The following is a 26,088-nucleotide window of genomic DNA, read 5'->3' as shown; positions in this document are numbered from 1 at the left end:
TGGGATGGGCTGCCCAGGGAAGTGGTTGAGTCACCGTCCCTGAAGGTCTTTAAGAGACGTTTAGATGTAGAGCTCAGTGATATGGTTTAGTGGAGGACTTGTTAGTGTTAGGTCAGAGGTTGGACTGGGTGATCTTGGAGGTCTCTTCCAACCTAGATGATTCTGCGATTCTGTGAAGAAACCCGGTCTGCCTGAGGTTGCTCTCCCCATCAGGGCAGGCTGCAGCCCTTAGCAGCTCCTGCCCCTGCCATCCCCCCCGAGCCCCCCGGGGCCGGTGCGGAGATGGCGGCGCTGCGCTGCCCCCCCCCACACCCTCCCAGCGGGCGCTGAGGCGCGGCCTCCCTCTCCCCGCCCTCCCCTCTCCGCCGCCCAATCGGAGCGGCGGCGGCAGCGGGCCGCGCTCTCCCATAGGCCGGCGGCGCTGCCAGTCTCGGTCCGCCCCCGCGGCGGGGCGCGGCGGGCGGGGGAGGCGGCGGCGGCGGCGGCTGGGCGGTTGCGCCATCTGTCAGCAGCCCCGGCGGGAGGGGAGCGCCCGGGCGGAGCGGAGCGGGGCCGGCACCGGCACCGGCACCGGCAGCGGAGCGGAGCGGAGCGGAGGCAGCGCAGCTCCCCCGAGAGCCCCGTCCCCGTGCTCGGCGGGCTCCGCCCGGCTCTGCCCGCCGGGGGTGCGCAGCGCAGCGCAGCGGGAGCCGCCGCCACCGCCGCTACCGCCCGCGGGCAGGGGGCACCGGGGAGCGGGGCGAGGAGGATGGGAGCGGGCGTGCGGAGCCGCCGCAGGTAACCGGGGGGCCGCCGCCCGGGGGAGGCGGGGCGGGGAAGGGAAGGGAGGAGAGGGGGGGAGGAGGAGGAGGAGGAGGAGGAGGAGGAGGAGGGGGCGATGCTGCGGCGCGGGGCTTCCTTTGTGCGCCCAGCCGCGGGGGCGGCACCGCGGGGGGACCCCTGCCCGCAGCCCCCGGCATCGCCGCTTACCGGGGGCGCGGCCCCGTGCGCCCCCCCCCCCCCCCCCCCCCTCAGCACGGGGATGTATTCGTGGCTGCGAAATAAAAGGCTGCGGGGAGAGGGGGGGTGGGACGGCAGGAGCTGTGCCCCCCGCGCTGTGGGATGGGGTGGGGTGCCCTGACAAAGGTCCCTTTCACGGAGGGGGCGAGGGCAGCGCGAAATGGCCGGGGGTGGCAGGGGGAGGCCGGCCCCTCGTCCACCCCCGGCCCCTTGTTCGTCCCCCCCGGGCTGCCCTGAGCCCCCCCTGGGGACCCCGCTGACGGAGGGGGCTCCGGTGGGGACGGCAGGGCCGGGAGGTGCTGGAGGAGAGGGTTCGGGCTGGGAGGTGAGCTCCCACCCCCCCGAGCTGTCCAGCCGTCCCTCTGCCCTGCTCCTAGCCATGAAATGCTACAGAACGAGTGGGGACGGACCGGGCTTGTGAGACATATCCACGGCGCTGGGAACGCCTCAGAGACCTTGTCATTTTCCTCCTTGTGTACAACCTCCGTGACTCCCACATCCTTCCTTCCACCATCCCCGCGGCTGTAACACTTTCCAGTATCTCCTCCGCACAGGCGCATCTCGGGTTTGTGTTGTTTCTCCCCGGTATCTGTCTAGCTGGCGTGCCACGACCGAAGCCTAGAACAATTGTAGGTGAAGATCCCCATGTCTCTGTGTTGGGTGAGGAGGTGTTTTCGTTAAGGTTGACTCGTCCGGTCTCCCCCAAGGAGGACCAGTGAGCCGAAGGGACGCCACCGGCTCGAAATGCAGAGAATGTGAGTGGAGAGCCGTGTCCGCTCGGACGCCCACCGTAGGGCTCCCAGCAGGACCTCTGTGCTTCTCCTGGCCGCGTGGGCTCGTCACGCAGCGAGGGAGGGAAAACGCTTCAACATGCTTCAAACAAAGTTCTGTGAGCGAACAAAGGAAGCCCCAAGAAGAATATCAGAGTGGGAAGGGAAGGAAACGTCTCCAACTATTCGGTTGTATCCATTTCAGCCACAGCTGGGCCCAGTGGGAAGCCCTGGGAGGGAGAGAAGCCACTCTTTGTTCGTTTTTCAAGTTGAGTGCTCGCTTAGTATCTCTAAAGCGGCAGATTGTTACCTTACCCCCAGCGAGGCAGGGGGCAGGCAGCGTGTTGGTGTACGTGCTCAGAAAGCTGGTAATGCACGGTGGATGTCAGTAGGTCTACGGCTTCTCAAACTTTTTAATTTAAAAAAAAAAAAATTAAAGGGAGTTCGGGGGAAACAATGGTTTCCTTCTTGACTCCCTTTTCCTCACAAAGCTGTGATTTGATGAGAAAGAGAAAGTAATATCAATTAATTCCTTCAAAATTCATGTTTCATTGGTAGTAGGTGGCGGATTTCTCTTACTTTGTTGGAAGTTTCAGGTGACTCACGGGTTTGCCTGCAAACCTGCTTCTTTTCCACCTCTAATAAATTAGTGCCTCATCTGAAAGCTTCATCTTTGGCAAAAATAAGAATTTCCCCTGTGAGGTTGTCTAATGGTAGGCTACTGACTTTGGTGTTTTGTGGTTTATGCTTCGGGCACATTGTTTCAGAAATTCCATGTTACCTGCTGGTGGAAGGTGTAGTGGCACGAAATATCAGTTAAGTATAAAACCCTGAACAGGCTTCTCTGGAAGTTGTTTTGATGTTGACTAAATACACGTCTTCAGTGAATGGTAAACAACTTTGGCATGTGGACGTGGCCATCAGGGTAAGACAGAAGTGACGAAGGTGGTTGCTTATCAACCCCTTTCATTTTAAGAGTCTTTGAAAGTTAGGACCCATTGACAAATTTCTGTTTCGTTTGAGTAAGAAAGACAAAGCATTGCTGAGGAGTTATTTTTGACATACCATAGATTTCACAATAACTTTGCATGAAACGCCTGAATAGTGTTATCCAAAACGCATGGGTGGAGTTGGATACGGAAAGGCCTTCGGAATTAAACTGAATATGCTAATCTGGACGTGGTGTGGTCTGTGGTACATTTATGGGGTAATACAGTTGTGGTGAGATGCATGAAAACTGTCCAGTGCCTCCACGACGATGTAGCATTCTGATATGATGCATCTACAGCATCATGCATTTGGTTATGTTAAAGAAGACTTAGAGTTGTTTGCTATCTTATGCCTCATTAGTGTTACTTAGCCAGTAATCTTCCCTGTGCTGTCTTCCCGCGTCAGAGGGCTTTAACTTCAGGGAGAGAATGTGTTGCATGCTTGTGTTTTCCCTTCCTCGCGCTCTCTCAGGTACGCATTAATATTCGATCCAAACTTGTTTGGTAAAGTTCTGCCAAAGTCGGCCTGGGTGGTATTTGAATGTATAATAATGGAATTCATTTCGGTCATGGCCAGCGCTTTGTAATTTGCGTTATGGGCAGGTCTGCTTTGACAGCGTGTGTTGGCAAAGTGACCTTCAAGAGGAAGAAAATTAATAACTCTTTACCCTTTCCCACCCCTGCAGCTCCCACACAAGTGTCTTCACAAGTAATTTCGACCCATTACTCCCCAAACAGGACTTGAACCAGACAAATCTAATTCACCCGAGCAGTCTCATTGAAATCTAGCAATTAAGGACTCCTTCGGTGACAAAAGGCCTGCAGATCTGTGTAGTGCAAGTCAGCGGTTTACTTTGAGTGAAATCCACAAGAGGATTCGTGCGCTTCAGTGCGGAGCATCGTGAGGCCTTGCTGCAAGGGTGTTTGCAAGCCCCGCGGACTTTGGCATCCCTGAGCGTGGGATGTGGATGCTCTCTGCGTGCTGTTGGACATCATACAAGCACCTCCGAGTCACTGGAGTGCTGAGGGAGATGCTGGCGGGGCCACCCCGAACAAAACGCCTCAGGAAGAGGGGAAGCTTCAGTGCTGCATCTGCCTGCGTGCTGGGTTATCTCGCTTTGCACAGCAGCAGCTTGCTCTTAAAATTTAAAAACCCCAATCTGCTTTTGATAAGATGGTTAAAAAGCCACCAGCAACAAAAAACGCTTGAAATTTCGATAGGTGACAAACGTGCAGGTGTAGGAGGAGGATTTATAGCATTTGCATCCCCTCGCAGGTTTTGCCCTTAGTGCCTGACTTCCTCCTAGACCGAGAGTTGTCAGGCCCAGATGAGAGGTGCAGGGTGTTAGTTGTTCTGCTGCCTCTGAGCCATGTACCCCGCTCCTGGAGGAGTCAGTGCATGGAGTCTGAGGGCACAGCCTTGCTTCTTAAGTGCAGGTAAGCAGACTCCTGGTGCTAAAGAGAGTGGTAAAAGGTAAGCCTGTCTGTGGGAGATGTCCTTGAGCCATGAAACCAGAGACCAACTTGACCTCACGGAAATTTGCAGCCAAGGAGAAGTGCCACGTTGTTCTCCTTACAGTTGGCTGCAGGAAAACAGTGACATTTTGTAAAGAACTTTCAGAACTTTCCTTCACTTGGAACTGAGACAAAGCCCAACAATATCAACGCTTCCACTGAAGGAAATGAAAAAATGAGATTAATTCAAGTCAACCAAAACATGCCACCTCATCTTGCCTCTGACTGCTTTGAGTTGTAACTCATTCTGAAATACAGGATTACAGCTCAAAATATGTGCAACTGTTTGGAGTAAAATAAAACCGTTGACATTTTGACTTTTTATTGAAGATTCCCATTAAGTATATATGAAATTAGCAACACGTTTATGGAGCTTCTAGGTGTGGCTAGAACTGAATAGTCCTGCAGAGAATGACTGTCAGATTTTTCCTGACCAGTTCTCCTGCTTGTATACCATGCACTTGAGTGAATATTTTTCATCTGAAAAAGCCATCAAAAAGCTAGCCTTGCAGTTTCAGCTGATGTGAATTAGATGGCTTGAGTGCAGTCAGCTTGTTATAGAAAGTGAATCTTTGTTGCCGTTCCCAAAATGCAGTTTCTTTTTGAGACCAAAGGCATTCCGACTTGAATGGCTCTACTGATGTTGCGTGTGACAGTGTTATACAGGGAGAGGTTACCCCAGGTTTTCCAGATGAGCTTCTGTCAATTCAAGGAAGTCTTGCACCTCTGGAGGTTGTTTGTTTTTCTATGCTATAATTTTCCAGAGCATCTCTAAGTAGTAAATCCTACTTGATTAAGCAGGTGGCCTAAATTCTTAGTGCAAGTTAGCTGATGCTCTTCATGTTGAGATATACAAGGAGCTATACAAGGCAGCTGTGATGTGTCAATGATTTGGTGGGATCAAAGAGGGTCACCCCTCCAGATATATATATATATATATATATATATATATATATATTTAATTATTTTATTTTGGTGGCTTTTGTAGGAGGCCGAAGGCACTGGATGCCTTTTCTAGCCTAGGGAAATTCTTAGTCCCCTCCTGCTCTAGGCACTCGGTGGCTATAACCAGAAAGGAGCACAACGTATAGGCAGAAGCAGAGAAATACTTGGGCTGGGGGAACATTGAACAGACTAAGTGAAGAATTGGCTGAAGCGGACCCAAGAAAGCTAGGGTGTGTGTGAACATTCGCTTTCGGGGCGGGTGGCAAGTGTTTCACGCCACTTAAACTCATGGATAACTTTTGTTTTAACAATTTTGGGAGGAGGAGGGAGGAAACCTCAAATGATTGGCTAGGCTTAGTTGAAATATCTTCTCTGTTTGAAATTGGCCTTTTCCTCTCGGTTCCAGTTTTCCCTTGTTAACAGAATTGACCAAAATAATCCTTAAGCTTTGGTGTACTCCAGGATGAAAGCATTATTGCCAATTAATTCGTACCTTGTCAGGCATCTCTTTGGTAGATGAAGCTATACGGAGAAGTTAAACGGGATATGATAGTGAAAATTAGTATTAAATACCCATTCAGTTATTTTTTTAAAGAACTTCTCTGTTTCATGAAAGTTCTCTAATGACTGTATCTGGTTGTTCCTAGCATTGTTCTTCTTTAAACTTCATCATTTTTTTCTACTAGTTCACTTTTTTTAAACAAAGAGATTTCATCATTCATTTGAAGCACGCTCATTGTGTTCATAAAGACCTTGCAACCCCCTTATCACAGAACAGCCCGCGTGGGGAGGAACACCGTGTGCAACTTGCATCTCTGACTTGCAGCTGTAGCACTTCGAGAGGCAGCTCGAAGGTCTTCCTGCCGTGACTGGGCCATCGCACAGTTCCTATCGTAACTTCTGATGTTGGTGTACAGTTGAGTATTGAGTTATATATATTTTTTTTTACAAATATTTTGTTTTTCCTCCCTTTTGTGCCTGGTCTTTAAACTGCAAAATTGCCCTGGGGATTATTATTGAAGGGGTAGATGCTCTCACTCAGAATAACTTGGAAGTCCTGCTGCTACCCGGCCTGAAAGCTCCCCAGCCAGAAGCAGTGTGGTGCTTGGGGCCATCGCTGAGACGTACAGTACGAGTGCTCGCAGACTGCCTGTAGCTCTTTTTAGCCAGCGCAAAACTTCATGACAGTGTTAAAGAGGACAGTAGCTATCTGTATCAACCAACATCCTGCTGCTTTCAGGGCTTGCTTGACTGCGGCCTTCCCCTGAAAAATACAGCAGAAGCTTGTCTGCTACTTTTTAACTCCTGGGTTTGTATCACTTTCACATAGAAGTATTTTTTTCCCTCCTTCTGGGACAACTTCATCCCATACCTGGTCATCTCTTAATCCTCATCGTAGGACCAGATAATTGCAGGGTAGGTCTGGTTGCATCCTATAGCCAGGTGCTGCTCCCCCAGGGGAGGAGAGCAGGAGTAAGAGAAAGGAGCTCTCGCCCCACTGAAGGACAGAATATTTGTTTGCTGCTCTGACTGGGTTTTGCTTTGTGGGCAACCTCTTGCTAGGAAGCAACGATGCATTTTTCCAGGAAAAATGCAGCTCTGTGACTTGGAATGAAAACCTCTATTTTTCGGAGTTGGATCTTGGGCTGTTTTGTGTCTTGAACTGTATGAGAGGCCCGTGTTTGTTTTTAGTGGTGAGGTTAATGGTGTTCCGTTGGTTTCTCTTTTTATGGTGAGGTTAATGACCTCTTGCATGTTTTTAGACCTCCCTGTGGACAGATCCTCGTGCACGCTGTCACTGTATGCTGAGAGTGTTTGGAAAGGGGCAGGTCTGAATTCTGTGCTGTTAGAGGTAATAACCATGTGCTGGCTTCTGGGAGAAGATGACAGGAGCAGTACTCGGTCACCACAAGCTTTTTTCTTTTTTTTTCTACCCTCTCCCACTTTCTTGCAATGCAATAGTCCTTTGCTTTCCCTATTGATCATTCATTTTCTCCTTCAGAAAACAAGTTAAGAGGTTGAAGTTGCTTGGGACGCTGTTTCCCGGTCACATTTACTGTGCTCTTGCACAAGTGGTTAACAGCAGTCACTAACGAGATTTCAGAGGGAGCCACCTCCCCACCCCATGTTCAGTAAGATTTTTCTCTGAAGATCTGCAAAAATGCCCATTCTGTTGCCTCTCTGCCTTCCTGGAAAGTACATGAAAACTTCTAAACTTCTTTCTGGAGTTTGGGTATAGGTAGGCAATAGATGGCATTTCTGGTTGTTGTCACCCCAAGCAGCATTTGAATTGGTGATTTCTGTAAGAAAGGTCCCAGATCCCGTTTTCAAATACACTGATAACGTTTTGCTGCTTTCACTACTAAGGAAGGAATAAAACTATTTAAATAATCCTTTTGATGGCCCGCTCTCTGATGCCATTCATAACTTTCATGTAAAGCATCCAGCTGAATATGCAGTTCCAAATATGAAGTTTTCCAGGTGTCTGTGAATAGTCAGTGGCCTTATATTCACAGGACCTGATACGTTGGACTGGTGAGGAGGAATAGCAACTGGGTTTTGAATTTTCCCTGTAATTCACAGAAGGTCAGTGTACAACAGATGGCTAACTGAAGAACCAGATTTAACTCGCAGTGTAATAGTCTGTGTGCTCTCAAAAACGTGCGTAGTGTTGGCTCTAATTTCTTTTGAGCACCACTCTTGGAGTTTTCCTTCTGTAGGAAATGTAATGAACCCAAAGGTTTGGCTGAGAAGAGAGCCACCAAATGATGTAACATTGTGGAGGAGAAATACCTTTTACATCCGAAGGTCGAAAATTACCTTGTGTGCACTGGAGGAGGTAGGAGATAGGCACTGACTGTCTTTCTTGCTTAGGGCAGCATTACTGACACGCTTAAAAACTGCAGAACTTGTTGTCCTAATGTTGAAGTGGGGCTGCCAAAAACGAACAAATACGGCTGGGGACAAAGTGCGTAAGGAGGCTGTTTGCCTCTTCCTCCTGCCCAGTCATCGCAGGCAGAACAGCAAGAGCATCGATGGCTTTGTGCTGCCTGATGACTCGACATTCAGAGCGATTTGCTGCCGCTCTTGTGAGAGGTTAAAAACCATTTTTCTTCTACAGGCTTTTTTTCTTTTTTTTTTTTTTTTTTTTTTTTTTAAGCTGTGGGCTTCCTTTAGCATTATCGTGATTCAGCGACTTCAAGGGTGAGGTGACCTTGTCTTTGCTCTTGCTATGTTTTTTAGCAAGCGTTGATTTGAGCTGTTGAAAGGTTAGGCTGGTTGGCTGCTTCTTGTTTTGTTTTTCTCCCCAATGCAAAATAATTAGTTCTGCTTTACGAAGCTGACTGTATGGCCGTAGATGTTGAACGAGCCAATGAAATTTTGCTTTTGTGGTCAACTCTTACTATTTGCCTTGTAAGCTTGTGTCTTAGTAAAACCAGTTGCTGTCTGCTAGAGCTAACGTGGCACAGCAAGACGTGCTGAGAATAATCTGGAGCTGAACGTGGAGGGTAGATCAAAAAAAAAGCATTGCTTTCTTTGTACTTCCCAGGGTAGGGTTGGATGCACAGCCACATCGCTGCAGTTGTGAACAGAGGAGCTCGTGGGTGAGAACTGGGGTATCCCCAGCAGTCCAGGAGCAGAACCACACTGACATGCCTGCACCACGTCCAGGGCCCCAGAGACCAGGTGCTAGTTACTGAGAGTGTGTCTGCACAGCATGGTCTGGTGCTGGAGAGGCTGTGCTTCACTTGGGTTTGACACAAAAAAGAAGAGGCATGGGTGAAATGACCTGAAAGAGTGGATTAACTAGATAAATGTTCATTTTCACAGCACCAAAGACTATTCAAACTAGGTTGTTTTTTTTTTTTTTTTTAAAATAGTGCTAAACTGTGAAGAAACTCTCTTCTATTTGTGTTATCTGCCCCACTGAAGAAGAGTGATTATATTCCCAGGAAGCTCCATCTGTAACAGCTACCCATAAGCTTTAAAATGACATGGTGCTACACTTGTATGCAGTGGTTATTTTCAGTCTCTTTTTTTTTTTTTTTTTTTGAAAGAAGGATGGACTAGCCATTCAAATCGTATTGCCACGAAAGTGGCAGAGTGGTATAGGAGTCCCTCTCCTGATGAGTCAAGGCTTTTGAAAGTAAACTGGTTTAGGATTGCTTGTCTCAAATTTAGTTTTGAAGTGTTAATACATTTCTATGGATTTCTTGGTGTAATCAGACTATTGTTAACACCCTCTTCCTACAGAGAAATATCACAGATCTCGAGATAATGCAGGTATAAACAACTGTACACATGAAATAAGGTCTGTATTTGGCAATAAGGTGGTCACCCCTAACTGCAATATGAGTTTCTTCCATAATCAGCAGTATGTTGTCACTCAAGCATAATTTCTGAGAAAATATCTTGAAAATCACAGTGAAACCGCATTATGTTGATTTGCTTTATGATTGTTGGTATGGGAACTTGCTAAACTGTGCCTATCATGACAAGTATGTAGCTTTGGACTCTGATATCATGCTTTGAACCTAGGGAAGAAAAAACAAATAAAAACACCCAAAACTTTGTTCTGTTTTAAGGGAACAATCACCTGCAGTTGTTTTTTGTTCTTGTTTTTTCTTCCTGCAATCATATTGTAACAGCTTCTTTGTGACTGAGCTCTCTAGAGCTAACAGACTTGTCTGCTAAAATTACTTTTTAATAGTTCTTCTATTAAACTACTTCTTAATAGGCCTTCCAGCTCCTCTGAGAAGTGTTATTCTTCCTTTTAAAATTTAATCACTGAAGAATTGAGGCTTAAGGAACCTCTGGAAAACATCTCCATTCGCAGAACAGGGCTGACCTCAAGGCTGGGTCTGACTGAGAGGTTGGTGCCTCATCCGGTTGGGTTTTGAGTATCTCCAGGGGCGGAGGTTACACGGCCTCTCTGGGCAGCGTGTTCAAGGGCACAATCCCCCTCATTGTGAACATCTTTTTCCTTACTCTCCAGCAGGAATTTCCCCCGGTGCCACTCGAGTCTGTTGTTCCTTGCCACTTTATGTGTGCCTCTAAGAAGAATCCGGCCTCAGCTTCTCCTCCACTGCCCACTGGGCGTTTGGACAGAGATGCTCCCCCCCCATCTCTCTCAGACCTCCTCTTTCTCAGACCACACAAACCCAGCTCCTTCCATCTGTCCTCATCCACCAAGCGCTCCAGCATCCTGGTGGCCATCCGCTGGACCTGCTCCAGTGCGTCAATCTTTCTCTTCCCAGTGTTCCCCAACCCAGACTGAGCGCTCCGGATGTGGTCTCACAAGTGCTGCATAGGGGGAATAATTACCTCCCTCCACCTGCCGCCTAATTAAGTGGCTTATTTTAAGCCAGGTCTTCAGCTGCTGTCACCTTTCCCTTGCTGAGGAGCTGTATCACTGGAGTGCTTGTAGGCTTCCTGTCACCTCAGAGCTGGAACTGAGACAGGGCCTTGCTTGACTGAAATGAAGCAGATAACCCAGCCAGTGTTTACATACACAGAACTGTAACATTTTCCATTTCCCCGTAGTGAGTTTTTGCACCGGGCTTTCACGCTGCATGCAGCAGTATAACCTGAAGCAATAAGATGTTATTGCCTTGATTATTTCAGTAAAACAGTGAGGAAAATGCATAGTAAACAACACACACGACAAACTGAATTCACACAATGTGTCTGTTTTTCCTCGCAGTACCTTAACTACTAGACAAGTTACCTTCTTTAATGGTTGCTAACAAATATGAGGACTGAAATAACAGATGTGCCACCCAGATGAGCCTTATGGGAACTGGGGCCCCATAACACCTGCTTACGATTGTAGTAAATCCAGAAGGGGTTTCTTACCCACTGGATTTCTGAGACTTAGGCATTGCATGTTGCATTGTTATTGGTGCCTGAAGTACCTGTGACTTGCTAGAGTCTGTGCTTTTTGAAGGTTTCATCATCTCTGTTTGATTTTTTTTAATGTACGTTTTTAAACACAAAATGAAAACATTATGATTAACAGTTTAAGTACTTACACGTACATTTGCTTGGAGGAAGGAAAAAAAAAAAGCAAAGCAGTTGGAATAACAGAGAAACCGACAACCACCACCAAACCTGTGTGTGTGGGATTCGTCCTGCAGTTGCTGTTGCTTCAAGGTGTGTGTGGCTCACATCACTTGGCTCAGAAGTCTTCTCGCTGTGGTGTGGGAGAGCAGCGGAAGGCATAAACTTTCCACGTGCATATGCATGCTTTAATGTAATGCAAGCTCTTAGTTCAGGAAATTCTGGCTCCCTAAAAGCTGTGGAAGTCTCTCTTTCTATTTTGGCTGTTGCTGCCACTATGTTTACTTTTTTAAGTATTCTTACTACCTCCGTGGCACTGGCTGTGGCAGTCAGGCCTCCAGCACAAGAGAGAAATAGACATGTTGGAGCAAGCCCAGAGGAGGGCCCCGAGGATGATCAAGGGGCTGGAGCACCTCTACTATGAGGACAGGGTGAGGGAGTTGGGGTTGTTCAGCCTGGAGAAGAGAAGGCTTTGAGGAGACCTTGTAGCGGCCTTCCAGTGCCTAAAGGGGGCCTACAGGGAAACTGGGGAGGGACTCTTTGTCAGGGAGTGGAGTGATAGGACAAGGGGGGATGGCTTAAAACTGAAAGAGGGTAGGGTTAGAATAGATGTTAGGAGGAAATTCTTCACTCAGAGGGTGGTGAGGCCCTGGCACAGGCTGCCCGGAGAAGCTGTGGGTGCCCCATCCCTGGAGGTGCTCAAGGCCAGGCTGGATGGGGCTTTGGGCAACCTGGTCTGGTGGGAGGTGTCCCTGCCCATGGCAGGGGGGTTGGAACTGGATGGTCTCAAAGGTCCCTTCCAACCCAAACCATTCTGTGATTCTGTCTCAGGTCTTTTTGCACATTTTCCTGTAGCCCTGCTTGCAGCGATCCTGCCCTCATGCCTGTTTACCTCAGCCTCCTCTGTCGCTTACTTCCCTTTCATTACCCTCAGATCACACCGTCTCCCACGCCACCGAGCTGTTTATCCTTGAACTAATAGATGCCTCGAATGCTCCGACCATAATGCCGCAGAACTGCTTATATTCACGGCGATTAAAAAATAAAAAGTGGATTATTTTTTGCCCTACCCCAGAGAATTAGTTTTATATTTTTACTCCATACAGTTGTCACTGTAGGTTACATTGAATAGGACTCAGAGGTGACTAAGAAGCCCCTTTTAGTATGGCAATGAGCCTTACATATCGTAGCTTGTTCGGGTTATCCGGACATCGTTGCACAGCTGAAGAACAATATGAGGTAGCTATATGCAAAGCTGAGGCTCACTACTGACCAGATCCCTGTATTCTGTGGTGAAATGGGGAGTTTTGCCTGTAGGCTGTAATAAATGGCCCCTCCTGGACCCCTCAGGAACCCGGATCTTCCCCAGAGCCCGTGAGCAGTGCTGGAGAACATCGTTGTGGCTGCTCAGGTGTGGTCGGCTGTCTCAAGAGGGTGCGTGCTCCTTCAAGAACAGAAAAGCCTCTTCTATTTATTTGCTTTCTTTGAGTCAGAAATTAGGGCGGCTGTGTGCCATATGCAAGCTCCCGTGGGGGAGATGCTGAGAGTTTAAAGTGTTTCAGATTTTTGTTCCAGATTTGACTTAATTCGCCTGAAAAGCTCACGAGCTTTCTGGTGTTCAGCGGCAGCTTGAGTAAAATAGTTTCAGTGGGAAGATGAGGGGGATGTATATCAGCTTGTAGTTAATATTTGTTTAAGCGGGTTATGCAAAACAATTTAGGTTACTGTTAGCAAACTAGCAAAGTTGCAAAAGATGTCCTTCTCTGATGAATATAAAGTACATTCTCTTGGTAGAAACCCTGGGAGATAAGGCACCAGCACTGAGCACAGGAGGTTAATACCCACTCCAGATAATGCCAGCGCCTACAGTCTCCTGCATCCTGTCCCTGAACACTCGTTTGAGTAAAATGTGGGCGGTGACAGGACTGGAACCAAGTGTTACCAACCCCAGGCATTTAAATATTTTGGTGGTTTTCGAGAGGAGGGAGAACGGGCTAGAGCTGGGAGCTTCCCAATGGTACGACCAGCAGTACTGGAAAGGAGGCTGTGCTCACGTCCAGGCTGGTGGTAGCTGCCACTGAGCATCTCAAACGCTGCTGCCTCCTATGGAATACGTGTGTTTGTGCTCTTGTTAACACCTTCTAATTAAATCTAAGATATTCAAATCAGGCTGGAGTTAAGTTCCACCAGCGTGACTCAGGTATTTTTCATATGTGCTTGATACATGCATTTTCACTGGGCTGTTTGGAAGGCTAGTTGTTAGCGTTGAGCTGGGGCTAACACGCGCTGTTAGGAAATCGCTGATACGTGGACTGGTGGAATAAAGGCCGATCCTTCAAATGTTCTCTGTTTTTTTCTTTTGTTCATGTTGGCAGGTGTTTCCAAACAACACACTGACTTCTTTGTATATTGTGTTTAATCTCTCTGGAAAAAAAATAAAAATAAAGAAGAAACAAAGCAAAGGTCTCTATAAAAGGAATGGCAAGATCAGGGTATTGCTCAGGATGAAGCACTTGAGGTCATCCCAACATATGTTTAGAAGGAATAAGTAATTTAAAAACGCTTTCTCTCCTCTGTTTGCACTTGTTAGGGCAATGTCAGCGTTGCCCTAGCAGACAGGCTCACCAGACTGCCTCCCTGCCAAAATACCCCATACCTTCCTCAGGATGCATATGTCTTCCAGAAGAGCTGGCCTTGGGCTGGTGAAGTACACCCGCTGTCTTCATGCAACCTGTACATGAACAAAAAAGTCAGAAACGTTCTTCTAATATTATAGATATGAGTCATATTTTTTTCCCGTCATCTCATGACTTTATTCTCTGACAAACCTGTGGTGGTTTGCTGCTTGAAATGAGGTTTCTTAGTTTTTGCCCCTGAGCACATCACGTTTTGGCTGCCCTTCTGAGTTGGCTCCTTATTTCCTCTGATTCGTTTCTTGTCGAGATTTCCAAGTGTCAGTCTTGTCAGGAATTACTTCCTAGCACCTGGAAACCAATTACCACATCTGCTAAAGACCCAAAGCAAGGGATACAATGTATTTAAAGGGGGAAAAAAAAACAGGGATGGAAGAGGAGGTTTCTAAAAAGTAATCTCTAAAACCTCATTTTGCAGATTAGCATTGCTGGAGTACTTACATCTGCATATGTGTCACATGCTTGCACCAGAGGTAATAGTTTATGCAATGGCCTGTGTATGTAGATAACTTGTTTTTAACAGTTTTTTTTCTTTGTTGTTGTTGTGATTTTCTTTTGTGGGAAAAACATCTTTAAGAAGGAATCTGACCCCTTTTTTGACTCAAGAAGAAAGAGATGTCAGAGATGGTTTGTGCTACTTAGCAGTGGCTGAGCTTTGAAAAGCAGCATAAGCCTTCTTGGCAGTAGTTCTTGACATTTTTATTTTTCAGTTTTATTTTTTCTTTATGTTCAACGAGAAACTGCTGAACTAATTTTGGTGTTCCTATTAGAGCTCATTTATGATGAGTTGCCAGAATTCCCCAAATGAATTTTAAGTGCCTTGTCGGCACCTGTGGGTTAGGGTTTTGCTGTTGTTGTTGTTGCTTGGGCTTTTTAATACCATTTCACTTTTTCCGTATGTATAATTTTGCTTGCTTTAGGAAGAATTTTTATCAAACTAAGCCTAATAGTATGAAGTAGAGTAAGTTCTTCAGGTCTCCATAATGAGTACTTTCAGGTTTTGTGCCACTTTCATGGCTTCCTTTTGCTCCCCCGGAGCAGGTTTGAGGCTGGCTGTGAGTTGTCTTCGTGGGCTCTGCTCTTAACCCTCCTCAAGGGACAGTCGGACTCGGTGCATTGGGCTGTCAGACCGCTGACGGCTGCCAAACCAAATCAGCACGTAGGTTTTGCTCAACCAGCCATAGCTGTTTTCTCATCTCTTTAGGGTGTCAGGAGACGTGGAAGGAAAGAGTAGATGAAAGGGAAGGCCGAGGGATCCCAGGGCCAGGAAGGGAGGGCAGGGAAGGGACGCATCTGGAGGAAGCAAAGCTTCATTGGCCCAGGGCTTGCAGCTTGGCTTTTAAATTCCGTGACCTTTATTTCTAAAGAAATAAAAGTTTTAAAGACAGAGTCATTGTCATTAGACCTATTTATCAGGTCTTTCATGAGCAGATGAAGGTTTATCTTTTTTTTTTTTATAACAGAAACGAACAAAACCACAAGCCACTTCAACTAGCAGTGGTAAAATAAAAAAAAGAAAAAAGAAAAAAAAGAAAATAAAGGATTTTAAAAACTGATAACCAGTTTGCCTTCTAGGCATACCCAGGAACCTCACCAGCTTGCTCTACCAGCCAGCTGCAGCATTTCAGCAGTGGGAATTGAAGGCATCTGTGTCTGAGGAATGTGCCTTCTGAAGCCTGTCGGAAAATTGGTCAACTTGCGTGTAACCAGAAGTAATGCCTTACTAAGTTTACATTCATGAGGTTAACACGCAGAATATGTCACATTAATTTTCAATCCCTTCTTCCCAGGAATAGGGATTTTTAACATCCTTAAAAGTGAAGGTTTGTCTGCAACTCTTCCCTTCACCATTCCAGGAGTTGTCTGCCGGGGCCCTTACAGGGCTTCCCTGCCTCATTTCAGTGACAGTTGTGGGGACTGCTTAGTGTAAGAGAGAGCTGGGTCTGAAGAGAGAGGAAAGGCACAACTTTTCTGTTCAGTTTCTAGGCTGAGGTTTCCCTCTCTGCCTCTTAATCTAGCAGCTTTGGCTAGGCTCAGCCCTTTCCTCTGTGAGCATCAGGCTTCTGACCCTTTGTATTTGTGCTGTGTTTTCAACAGCAGCCCAGCTTTTTCTGCTTTTACTGGGCTTCAGGATAAACATAGCCTCTAGGGAAAAGGAAGGAAGGAGAAACGGAGGCTGAGGAGGAAAACTATTGCTGCAGTTTTGGTGGGGTGAGGGACTTGGTTTCTCTGCTTATACAGGCTGACCGAGCTGCAGGCACCTACGGCGTGGACACAGAAAACCTGCCCTCGCTGCGGAGGAGACAATGGCACCCTGAGCTGTGGCTGCTCATGTCTGGCAAAACCTGTTCTTTTCTTCCCAGTCGTCTTCACCTGGACTGCTAAGAGTCTGGAAGAAAGCGAGCTGTACACAGTCACTTGTTTTGTAATCTTCCCAGTGTTGTATGTTTGTGTGGGCTGCTCATACATGTCCAGAACAGATCATTTTGCAGCTACTTCAGAGGTAGGAACGTGTAGTTGCAGTAGCTCTGCTGCTTTTTAAGAAAGACTTGATACACTCGGAAGGAGAGCAAAGTGTTCAGAGAAGCATTGCTCCTCAAAGTATCGCCAATACGTCTGTGCTAATAACCTACTGCTTCTGTAAGGGAAATTGTTTTTCCTAAGTACTGGTATGGCAAAGAGGAAAATAATAGTCTTCTATTGCCAGCCCACTTACAAACACGTGTCCGAGCTCCCTGGCTGTAGCAGCAGCGCAGTAACGGGTGCTAGGTGGGAGGGGTGCTGCCCGTAATCTCTACCAAATATCTCGCTTGGCTTTTTGCGCCGTCTGTATCCAGTACTGCCATAACATGCATGTATTTAAATCTGCATTGACTCAGGCTAGGTCTTAAACCACAAAGCACACGGGCACGTTGAAATACGGGCGGCTGGATGCAAAGTGAGTTTTTGCATCTTGCTTTTCTAAGAAAAGCCTTGGTAAGTGGCACAAAGTTGTGCGTTGTAGGAACTTGGGGCAGGGAAGGGATCTTAAGTCACTGCAGCTCTCATGGTCAGTTAGGACAAAGTGAACTCAGGCTGTTGGTGACCTCTCTTAGCCTAACCCTTTCTTAGAGACCTCAAGGCATGGGCATTTCCCACCGCTGCTCTCTTCTACACGTCAGTGGTTGGAAAGCTTTTCCTAACATCCAGCTTACTGCTCCGTACAGAGCATCTCTACTAACTTCAGCATACATGGAGAAATGGGAAGACTGAGAGGACGTCGGTCTTGAAAGCTCATCTGTACATCCTTGTGCGCATTACTTATGCTAGCAAAATACCCTGCCACTTTGTGCAAAGTCTGCGTCCTTGTAACACCCTTTTCCTTCTTTCAAGGCTGAGAGTGTACACCCTTCCCATTTTCTCCCTTTTTGATTAACTTGGCTGATTTCTCTAGCCTTTCTGCGTAGGCCAAGGCATGGAAAAGACCTTCAGGCAGGTTGAGGAAGAAGTCTTGGTTCGTCTGATTTGGATTACTTGGGCAAGGAGACCACCGTTGGGCTGAGAGAAACCTTTACCCACTGGACCTTTTTTTTTTTTTCCCCTAGGCTGTGGAGGTAATTGAGCTGAGGGTTTGAGGGCTTTTTTTCCATCTGCTGGTAACAAAAACCCATGAAATCTGTCAGTAAATGTAGTGTTGTGTGCCCCACGACCACCGTCGCCCCTCCTTTCTGGCTAGCACAGAGGCAAAAGCAGCATGAAGTTTTCAGTTTCTCCCTGAGCTTAAACAGGAGAGATTGTGCATCAGCCTGCTGATTAATCACAGGCACTCATGTGATGAACATTCCTCTGGGGATGGGAAAGGTTAGTTTGCTTTTAACAGTCTTAAAATAGCCTCATTTCAAAGAACATTTCCATGATTTTTTTTCTGAAGCCGAGGACGCAGAAGCATTTCCAGCATCAGGGTGTGTGTATGGTCTGTGGTTGTATGGTGTGATCGTGGGCTTTTGGCCTGTCAGGATCCTCGCTTCCCTTGCTGGACCAGCAGATTGCTCCAGACAGCAACTGAGCCCGGGAGATGGGTTTTTGCAGAACCACGGCATAACCTGCTGCAGGAGCTGGGAGCCGCCACAAGAAGGAGGCGGCGAAGTTTGTGGGAGGGAAAAGGAGAGGATCTGCCAGGCATCTGGGGGACAAAATCTGCTTCAGCACACAGTTATGAAAAGTGACTGATTTTTCCCTGTGCACCCACGCTAATAGGCTGCGGGGTGACTGGAGGGGTGTTGAGTATGCAACTGCAAACGAAGTCAATGGACTCATTGCTCTGAGTGTACTGAATAGTCAGGCCTCATTTGTCTCCGACTGGGCACCTAAATAAAGGGCACTTTTGAATTTATCTTCTCTCTGTCAGTTCCTGTCATAAAGTGCCAATAATGCTCCTGGTGTCTTAGGATGCTGTAAGAAAAAAAAATGCACTCTTTGTGAGGAAAAACTCGAGTGCTGAGCTCTGCGGGGACCCATGAGTAAACTTGTTTTGTGTTCAGAGCAGGCTGGGAATAGTAGTCTGTATATAAAGATATATATATATATATATTTAACAAAAAAAGAAATTAAATGACGACACTAAGTACCAGTCATTAGGCACTGAAGGAGACGGAACTCTTGTGGAAACCTCTCTGCGTGCTCACGTACCAAAGAGCTGCATCGCCGTGAAGCCAGGGGCCAGCTGGGAGAGGGCAGGTGAATGAAGGCAGCGTGACCAGGAGCAGCTCTGGAGAGATGTAGGTTTGTGCGCACCATTTGTACCCTTTGCATTTCTGTCGTGCAGAGTTGTGTAATTGGTCCTTGAATGCAAATCTCTGGTGAGGTGTGGGACGCTGAGAGCTGGGGAGCGCGGCTTTGCGTTGCCCGCATGTGAAGTAACACGCCAGGTAAACAGAGGTCTCGCTGCTCGCCCGTGCTGCAAGTCAGCACATGTGAACCATGCTCGTTTGCTGGTGCACGCAGTGCTTGTGGCAAAGATGACAAACCGGCCTTTGTGCGAGCGTGAAACCAGGCAGACAGCGCAGGATGGAAATTCGGTGCTGTTACAGAGGTGGGTGTTGGCAGGCTTCTCATCTGTGTTCCTTCTGGTGGGACGGGTGAAAAAGAAAGGGTCTGAGCCTCAGGTCGGCTTTGTGAGGCACCTGGGTGGGTTAGAGGAGCTGTGCTTTGTAAGGAGAGGAAGGCTGGGACCCTAGGGGATCTTAAAACTTCTGTTTTTCTAATTGTCTGGCTCATAGCACGTGTTTTTTAGATGTTCAAAGAGGCTTTTTTTTTTTTTTTTTTAAACACTAATAGTTAAGAGCCTGGTCTGTATTATGCTAAGAACCCAGTAACTCTGCAGTTAAAAATAATGTAAAACAGCTCTTTAATTGTTATATATTAAAACTTACTGTCCGTTCCAGGTAACACAAAGGAAAGTCAGAACATAAACAAGCAACGCCACGTATGTCAGCACAGTTACTGTGCTTTATTTTAGGCCTAATTATATTTGGAAGGTGCAGGGGAAATTGAGAACTTGACTTTTGGCACTTATCAGCGCGATCTTAATTAACCATCACTTTTCATGCATTTCTGTGAAGAGCTCCAGCTCTGTGATCTCATTTCCCTCCTCTCATTTGAGAGTTAATACTCCCAGGTAAATTTTTCTCAGTTTCATAACCTAGCGTATCTTCTGCTTAAAAATAAGTGGCAAAACACTTCTGAAAGCTGTTTGGAGGCCCCCCTGTGTGTCAGAGCACAAGCTCATCGAGTCATCATCCTTTTCTGACTCTTAGCAAAAGACTTGAGGGAAATGTATAAATATCTGGAGTGCCTGCAGTGGGGGTAATAGAATATTATGAAATGCACTTGTGCTGTTAAGCGGGATTATAGGATGCACAGAAGACATGCAAAGAAGCAGCTAAATACAGCCTTTACTTGCTAAATGAGGTGTTTGTAAATGAACCCTTTTGTTAAACGTGAATTGAATTTTTTCATCATTTCTACTGACAGAGTACAAAGAAGTATAACGCATAAAGGCAACCGTTGAATAGCTGGCAATGTTGCAGCCAGCCAAATTTTATAAATAGCAATAGAAAGGAAAAGTTAAGTTCTTTGCCTTTTTAAAAATTCTGGTTTTGAGTGTCATGATGATTTTTAAACTAAAGACAACAGGCCTGATAAATTACCAGATAGAATTTTGAAAAGTTATTTTAGTTACTGGGAGAAAGAGGAGTTTATTTTCCTCTTTTGTTTTTTTGCTCCTACCACCTCATTGTTTGAAAGCAAAGGGGATAGGATCGTGAGAGGAAGGAAAGAGGTTAGGGGAGAAGAGATCTTGTTTGGTGATTGACTTCTATTTGAAGTAAAGATATTTTTAAAGCCACAAAATAGCATTTGATTCATATAATCCCTGGTGTGCTTGTATAATCAGCTTATAATTTATGATACAAAAGCAAAATCCCCCCAGGCCCTTGGTCAGAAGGATTTGGGCATGTGATACACTTTAAGGAGTCTAAAGAGAGGAAAATAAATAAATAGGTAAACAGAGCGTAGTGCTCATTACATTTTTGTATTAATAACAGCTGATTCATTGTCCGTTCTGCATGTCCCCAACATGATGGTGATGACATTTTGAGAGAGGTGGGTAAACATTTATACTGTGCTCTGAGAAAAGGTTAGGTGAAAGCCTTTTGATGGAACTTGGATTTGCAGTTTTATTCTTGCTTCTTTAAACAACAACAACAAAAAAAAACAGGTCAGCTGTGTCTGTGAGAGGTTTACTTCTTTTCACTAAGAGGAAAAGTAAACCAGGTCATAAGTGCTATATGCATGTCAAACAGGTTTTGTGTCAGGCCTTCTAGACAGAAATCTACATATATTTATTCAAGAATATCTTTATAATCTTTAAAATAGAAATAGCAAGAGGTTCTACACAATGTGATGTTGCTTGCGGTTGTAGCTTTAACAAAAACCTGACTGTATTTCAGGACACAAACCAACAGAGCTTACACTTAATTTACTAATTTCGAATGGGTACATCCTGTGACTGATTTCCTGAGGACTCCCGAGGACAGTGGTCTTTTCCATTGTCATTCTGTTCGCCAGTATAAAGTAGAGATTATCTGCTTTCTGCCATTTCCTCTCCTCTCTGTTTCTTTCTGGGGAGAGGGGAAAATAAATTCTCCCTCTGGCTAATGCAGCTGTTAGCACAGCATGAAACTTCTCTCACTCCAGCTCTGGGAAACCTTGTCCAAATGGGCGATACGGGCTCTTTGGTCTTACTCTGTCTTTTTGCTTGTCTTTAATTTAAGATTGTTACTATATTGGTTTTGCAATGAAAAAAAAATGCTTCACAGCAGCAGTGTTTGTTGTGGAGGAGCGATCAATTTTTGGAGAGACTTGTCAGTTAAAATGCCACATGAAAGAGAAATTATTTAACAAAAATGTAATGCAAGTGTGCTAGGGCGATGTTCCATAAAGTCTAGGAAAGATGCTATTAAGCAAGATTACAATAGTACATATGTGACCAAAGCATCTGTGCCATGAAAAACACTGTGAAAAGATTATAGACGTCCACAGAATTGAGGTTTTCTTTTTTTTACTTCTTTAATAACTGAATTTCTCTGCCGTCTGCCGTTCAGTTCAGACCTCTTCCGTTCTACCTGTGGACTTTGATGCAGCCACTGCATCGGTCTGGTTGGGTCTCGCTGCAATGAAAATCTCGCTTGGGAAACTCTGCTGCAATCTACGTAAGAAAATGATGCATTTGTATTATTCCCAAATACTGCTTAAGGATCAGGAAGATAAATGCAATATTAAAAATTAAAAATAAATAAAGGAAGGACTTAAATTTCTCTGCGTTTTTCTCCTTGCCCTCTCCCCCACCGATGCACTGCCCTGTGATATCAGTGTTTCCACTCAGGAAAGTCACCGCAACGTCCGATGGCTGTTGTGTTGGAGAGGTCAGGGGATGAAGAGGCACGAAAACCACGCCGACTCGGTTTGTGTTCAGGGGAAAAGTCGCGCTAGAAAAACAAGAGTTGCTAGAAATTGTAGCTTTGCAACATTTCCCTTTCCGTACTGCTTTCCTCCTGTCCCCGGTGGAGGTTGGTTGTTTGGAAACAAAACCTGCTCCTCTGCGTGGGGTGAACTGACTCCGTCCTTTGTCGAGGGAAGGCACAGCTCTGCTGGAGGGCCTTCTGGGACCATCACTGCTCCGTGAGGTACAGGAGGACAAAGAGCAGTGTCCGGGGGGCTGCTTGCTATCCCGTCAGGTGTTATGGGGTTTGCGGGAGGCAAAGCACAAGCAAGGCTAGGAGCCCGTGCGGGTGTCAGAGCGTGGGTGTGGTGAGGAAGAAGATGGGGGCTTTTTAGTAAGCGTTGAGAAAAAAGGTGTGGTGGTGGAGATGGAAAATACAGCCAGGACAGGAAAGAGCCTGCGGAAGGCACAAGTGTTGAAGCTAAAACAAAAAAACACACTTGAAACAAGCAGAAACCCACAGCGGTGTGTAATACAGATGAGAATGGATTGAAGCCAAGAAGTCAAAAGACGTTTTTAATGAAACCACAGGAGATGCTGTGAGTTCATTGACAAGAAAGCTGTTTGGTTGTGTTATAATTAAATGCTGCAATAAGCGCTTTGGTGTTTCAGAGTGGGCCTGCTTGGGGTGTGGCAGTGCAGAGCTTTCGTGTTTAATCTGAACTATCCGTCAAGAGTGGGATAATGGTTTTCCTATTGCCCCAGTTTGAGCATGAGGCTGGAGAGGAAGCACGTACGTGTGCAGAGAGAATCCGTGAAGCATCTGGGATGGAGGTGACGGTGCTGAGATGGGAAAGGCTGAGCCAGAACGGCTCAGCACGAGAGGCTGGGAGGTAGCTGTAGGAAGGAGACTCCTTGGAGAGGGATTGCCCTGCGGGAGGAGAGAAGGGAAGAGATGCTGTAGCAGTGTTTCCAGAGCAGTTAGGGGGAAGAGGAGGTGACAGGGTTGTGGAGTGTCACCTGCCAGAGCAGCTGGCCATGCTTCTGGGGGGCCGGAGGCAGCTCCCCCATCCCCATGGCTGCAGGGTCCTGGGCCGGGGAGGGAGGCACAGCGTTGTACATCAGGAGGCTGCTCCTAGTGCCTCACAGTGTGGTTTTCAGCATTGTTCTGTGGCTCATTGGGGCGGGGGGAGCTCTGGTGAAGCTAATAGGAAGCACACGTCAGGAATCAGCTTCACTCATCAGCGCAGGTGCTATTTTTACAGCACCGGGCCTTGCTGCAGGAGGCAGAGCCGTCTCTCACCGTGCCTGAAGCAGAGGGAGGCTTTTGGCATCCAAGGAAATCTTGTGCAGCCAAATCGTGTGAGGCTCAGCCTTCCGGTAGCCTGCGAGAGGGATGATGTTACATTGAGATAAAGAGCAGGTTATATGTTGCTTAACCAGGCCTGGAGGCCAGGTGCCAGGGTGATTTACATGGGAGTTACTCGGGATAAGAAAACCCAGCAGCCTCTCAGCCTGCTGGTCCCTGCCTGCCTTCCCAGCAGAATGAGCACGTGGTAAAATGTCAAAACACTTCTGCGTGTTTTTAAGTAGCTTAGAGTGGGAGATGCAAAGGTTTGGGGCTCTCGTTTCCTCTCAGTTCCTTCGTGTTTCTCTCTTGGGTTAGCATTTGGGGGGGTATTTGGGTTATTTTTTTGGTTTTGGAAGCCCTGCAAACACCTACCTGCTCATCTCTGTTAGCAAAGCAAGTGTAATGCCAGTAACACACATTTTCTTTTGCTCCATTTCTCTACTACTTCATCTCAAGATAAACTTTAAAATGCTAAGGACCAAATAAAAGAGTTACATAAAGGGCAGCAATTGCCATGCCCCACAGCTTGGTGTGCAGCACAATAGGGAACTCTTTCAGAGAACCTAGAAATCACAGCAAAGAAATGAGACAAATGTTCAAAAATGCTCTTAATTAACTTGCATTATCAGTAACTGCACTGAGTTGGTTTCTCATTTAAATTTTCAATCTAGAGCTCCTCTGACTAGAGTATTTCATCATTACTGCTACAATTTAGCCTTTGCAATCTGAACGTTTCAAACATGATGGACTTTCCTATCTTAGAAAAATCTGCACCGAGTTCGGGCTTTTAAAGCTTAAAACTCATTCTGGTATAAATGAGAAAAGTGTAGTCTCACTATGAATCTTTCTTTCTGAGAAAGTTGGGAGGTTTTCATATTTATTTAGATAGTGATGTTTTAAAATTTGCATACAGTTCTTTGAAATTCCACGTTTTGTTGCTGCAAATGTCATTTTTAGTTCTAAATGGAAAATGATAAATACTTCTCCAGGAGTCTGGAGCTCCAGGATTAATGTGGTTGAACTAGTTAAATGTTAAATCTATTCAAAGTAAAACTGCACAGAGACTGCAAATGTTCCTGCATGCAAGTAAATCCTTTTTATATTGAGTCTGGTTTGCTAAAGACGTAACTGCTCTGCCAGCTTGTTCTGTACAGATAAGTTATGTATGTTACAGGTACTTTATCTTAGGGTGTTATATTTGGTGTCCCCATTAATGCTAAGCTGAGCTCACAATTTAATTCTCCTTTGTATTAAAATGAGAATCAGCCTGTTTGAATGGAAGGAAAGGTGCTGTAGAACACGGTGAATTTTATACAAATGCTTCAAATGCTTGATGGGTAGAAGTAAAAGTTTCTCAAGAAAATTTTGTGGGCTGTGATAGCAGTTTAAATATTTCTCTTATCTCTTTCAAATAAATCTCTCTTCAAACTTCATCTGATAAGAGTCCTCAATGGACATTAGTTAAGGTTGGTTATGTCTGCAAGATTAACATGTTGCGTGTCCCAACACCATAGTGTGGTGTCAGTGAGTGCTGTTGGGGCTGCTGCCTACCAAGTGACTGAGAAGTCTTAATTGTGTCCCTTGATTTAGCAACCCAGCCACGTGTTCCCTTTTACCATGTTTTAAATGGAAAGGTTTGCAAAACGGAGGTCAGGATGATGTTTTCATTTCACTTAGCTTACCAGAGCCCGTGGATAAAATGTCGCGGAAGAAACCCATGCAGATTCCAAGCTCAAGTACTCAGAAGTTGGGTAGTGAAAAGCATTTGCACTGGGACGAGTTTCAATGCCCTGTGTTCTCCAAATAAAAGGTTCTTGTTTTTGCCCAGCTATTTTCTTGGAAGTGACCGGGTTGTTTTGGCTGCAGCTCCTCAGAAAACTCAGCCTGGACTTGATACATAGGGATTCAGCACAAAAGGTCTAAAGAGTCACAAAGGTTTCCTAAGCAATGAAAAGCAATGTGTTGGAAAACTATAGATACCCCCAAATGTAAATCACTGCTTTTCTTTTCAGGATTTGGGATTTTATACTTGCATGTCAGAATTCAGTTTGGGCCATTTTTTGTCTCTTTTCTGCAGTTATTATCCCATATCCTTTTCTTTTTGTCCATATGAAACAAAAGCCAGAGAATTGCTACACCTGTGCCGTGCCTGTGGCACTACTAAATCCAGTAAATTGTCTCTGACTTAACCAGATCATGGTGCTTTAGGAAAGGTTTTTAACACCACAGGGAGGAAATAAGGAATCTTCTCTTAGCTCCTTTGTAATTAGACTGTAATAAAAGAATACACGTGATTTTTAATAGCCCTTGTAATGCCGTTACCAGCATTACAACAAAACTGGGTGCTGTTTCATGTATAACAGAGCCAGAGACTGACTTACATAGAATCACACATTCCAGGCCCGCAGATTCCTCATGATGGTGAGTTCAGCAGGCTACCTGCTCATATGAAAACATATTCCTTCTACTGTGGCTTAATTTCAATCGTACCTTTTCTTAGTGAATTTGAGATGGGTGTCATTAATTTCTGTTTTCTGGATATATTTGCCTTGTGATATATATATTTTCCCTGTTTGTTCTGCGTCTCTCAGTTTATACAAACCTAATTTTCCATTCCATCCTACCGGGTCATTGCCACTCTTTTCTGAGCCTCATGGGTCCATTTTATCCTCAAAGCTGTCCCTCTGTTTAATGGGGGTAATCATGATGGTGCCCGGTGTTCCAGATGGTGCCCAAGCCTCTGTAAATGTTCAGCTTTGAGTGCTCCATCTCCCTCCCGGCCCAA

The 26,088-nt window shown here is 46.0% G+C and overlaps 1 protein-coding gene across 4 annotated transcripts in view; it reads left to right on the top strand.

The window, feature by feature from the left end:
- Positions 1-498: 498 nt before the first annotated feature.
- Positions 499-26,088, top strand: part of FYN (FYN proto-oncogene, Src family tyrosine kinase) — a 132,883-nt gene continuing 107,293 nt past the window's right edge. Inside the window, exon 1 of one of the 4 annotated variants that reach the window (XM_035538399.2) lies at positions 499-777. The gene's annotated coding sequence lies outside the window, so the exon portion shown is untranslated. The remainder of the gene's footprint in view (positions 778-26,088) is intronic. The other 3 variants (XM_035538398.2, XM_035538402.2, XM_035538401.2) reach the window with 3 other exon arrangements.

This window comes from Cygnus atratus, chromosome 3, assembly GCF_013377495.2.
Source record: "Cygnus atratus isolate AKBS03 ecotype Queensland, Australia chromosome 3, CAtr_DNAZoo_HiC_assembly, whole genome shotgun sequence".
Lineage (NCBI taxonomy): Eukaryota > Metazoa > Chordata > Aves > Anseriformes > Anatidae > Cygnus > Cygnus atratus.
The sequence above is the reverse complement of the archived record's forward strand: the minus strand, read 5'-3'. Positions and strand labels throughout refer to the sequence as shown.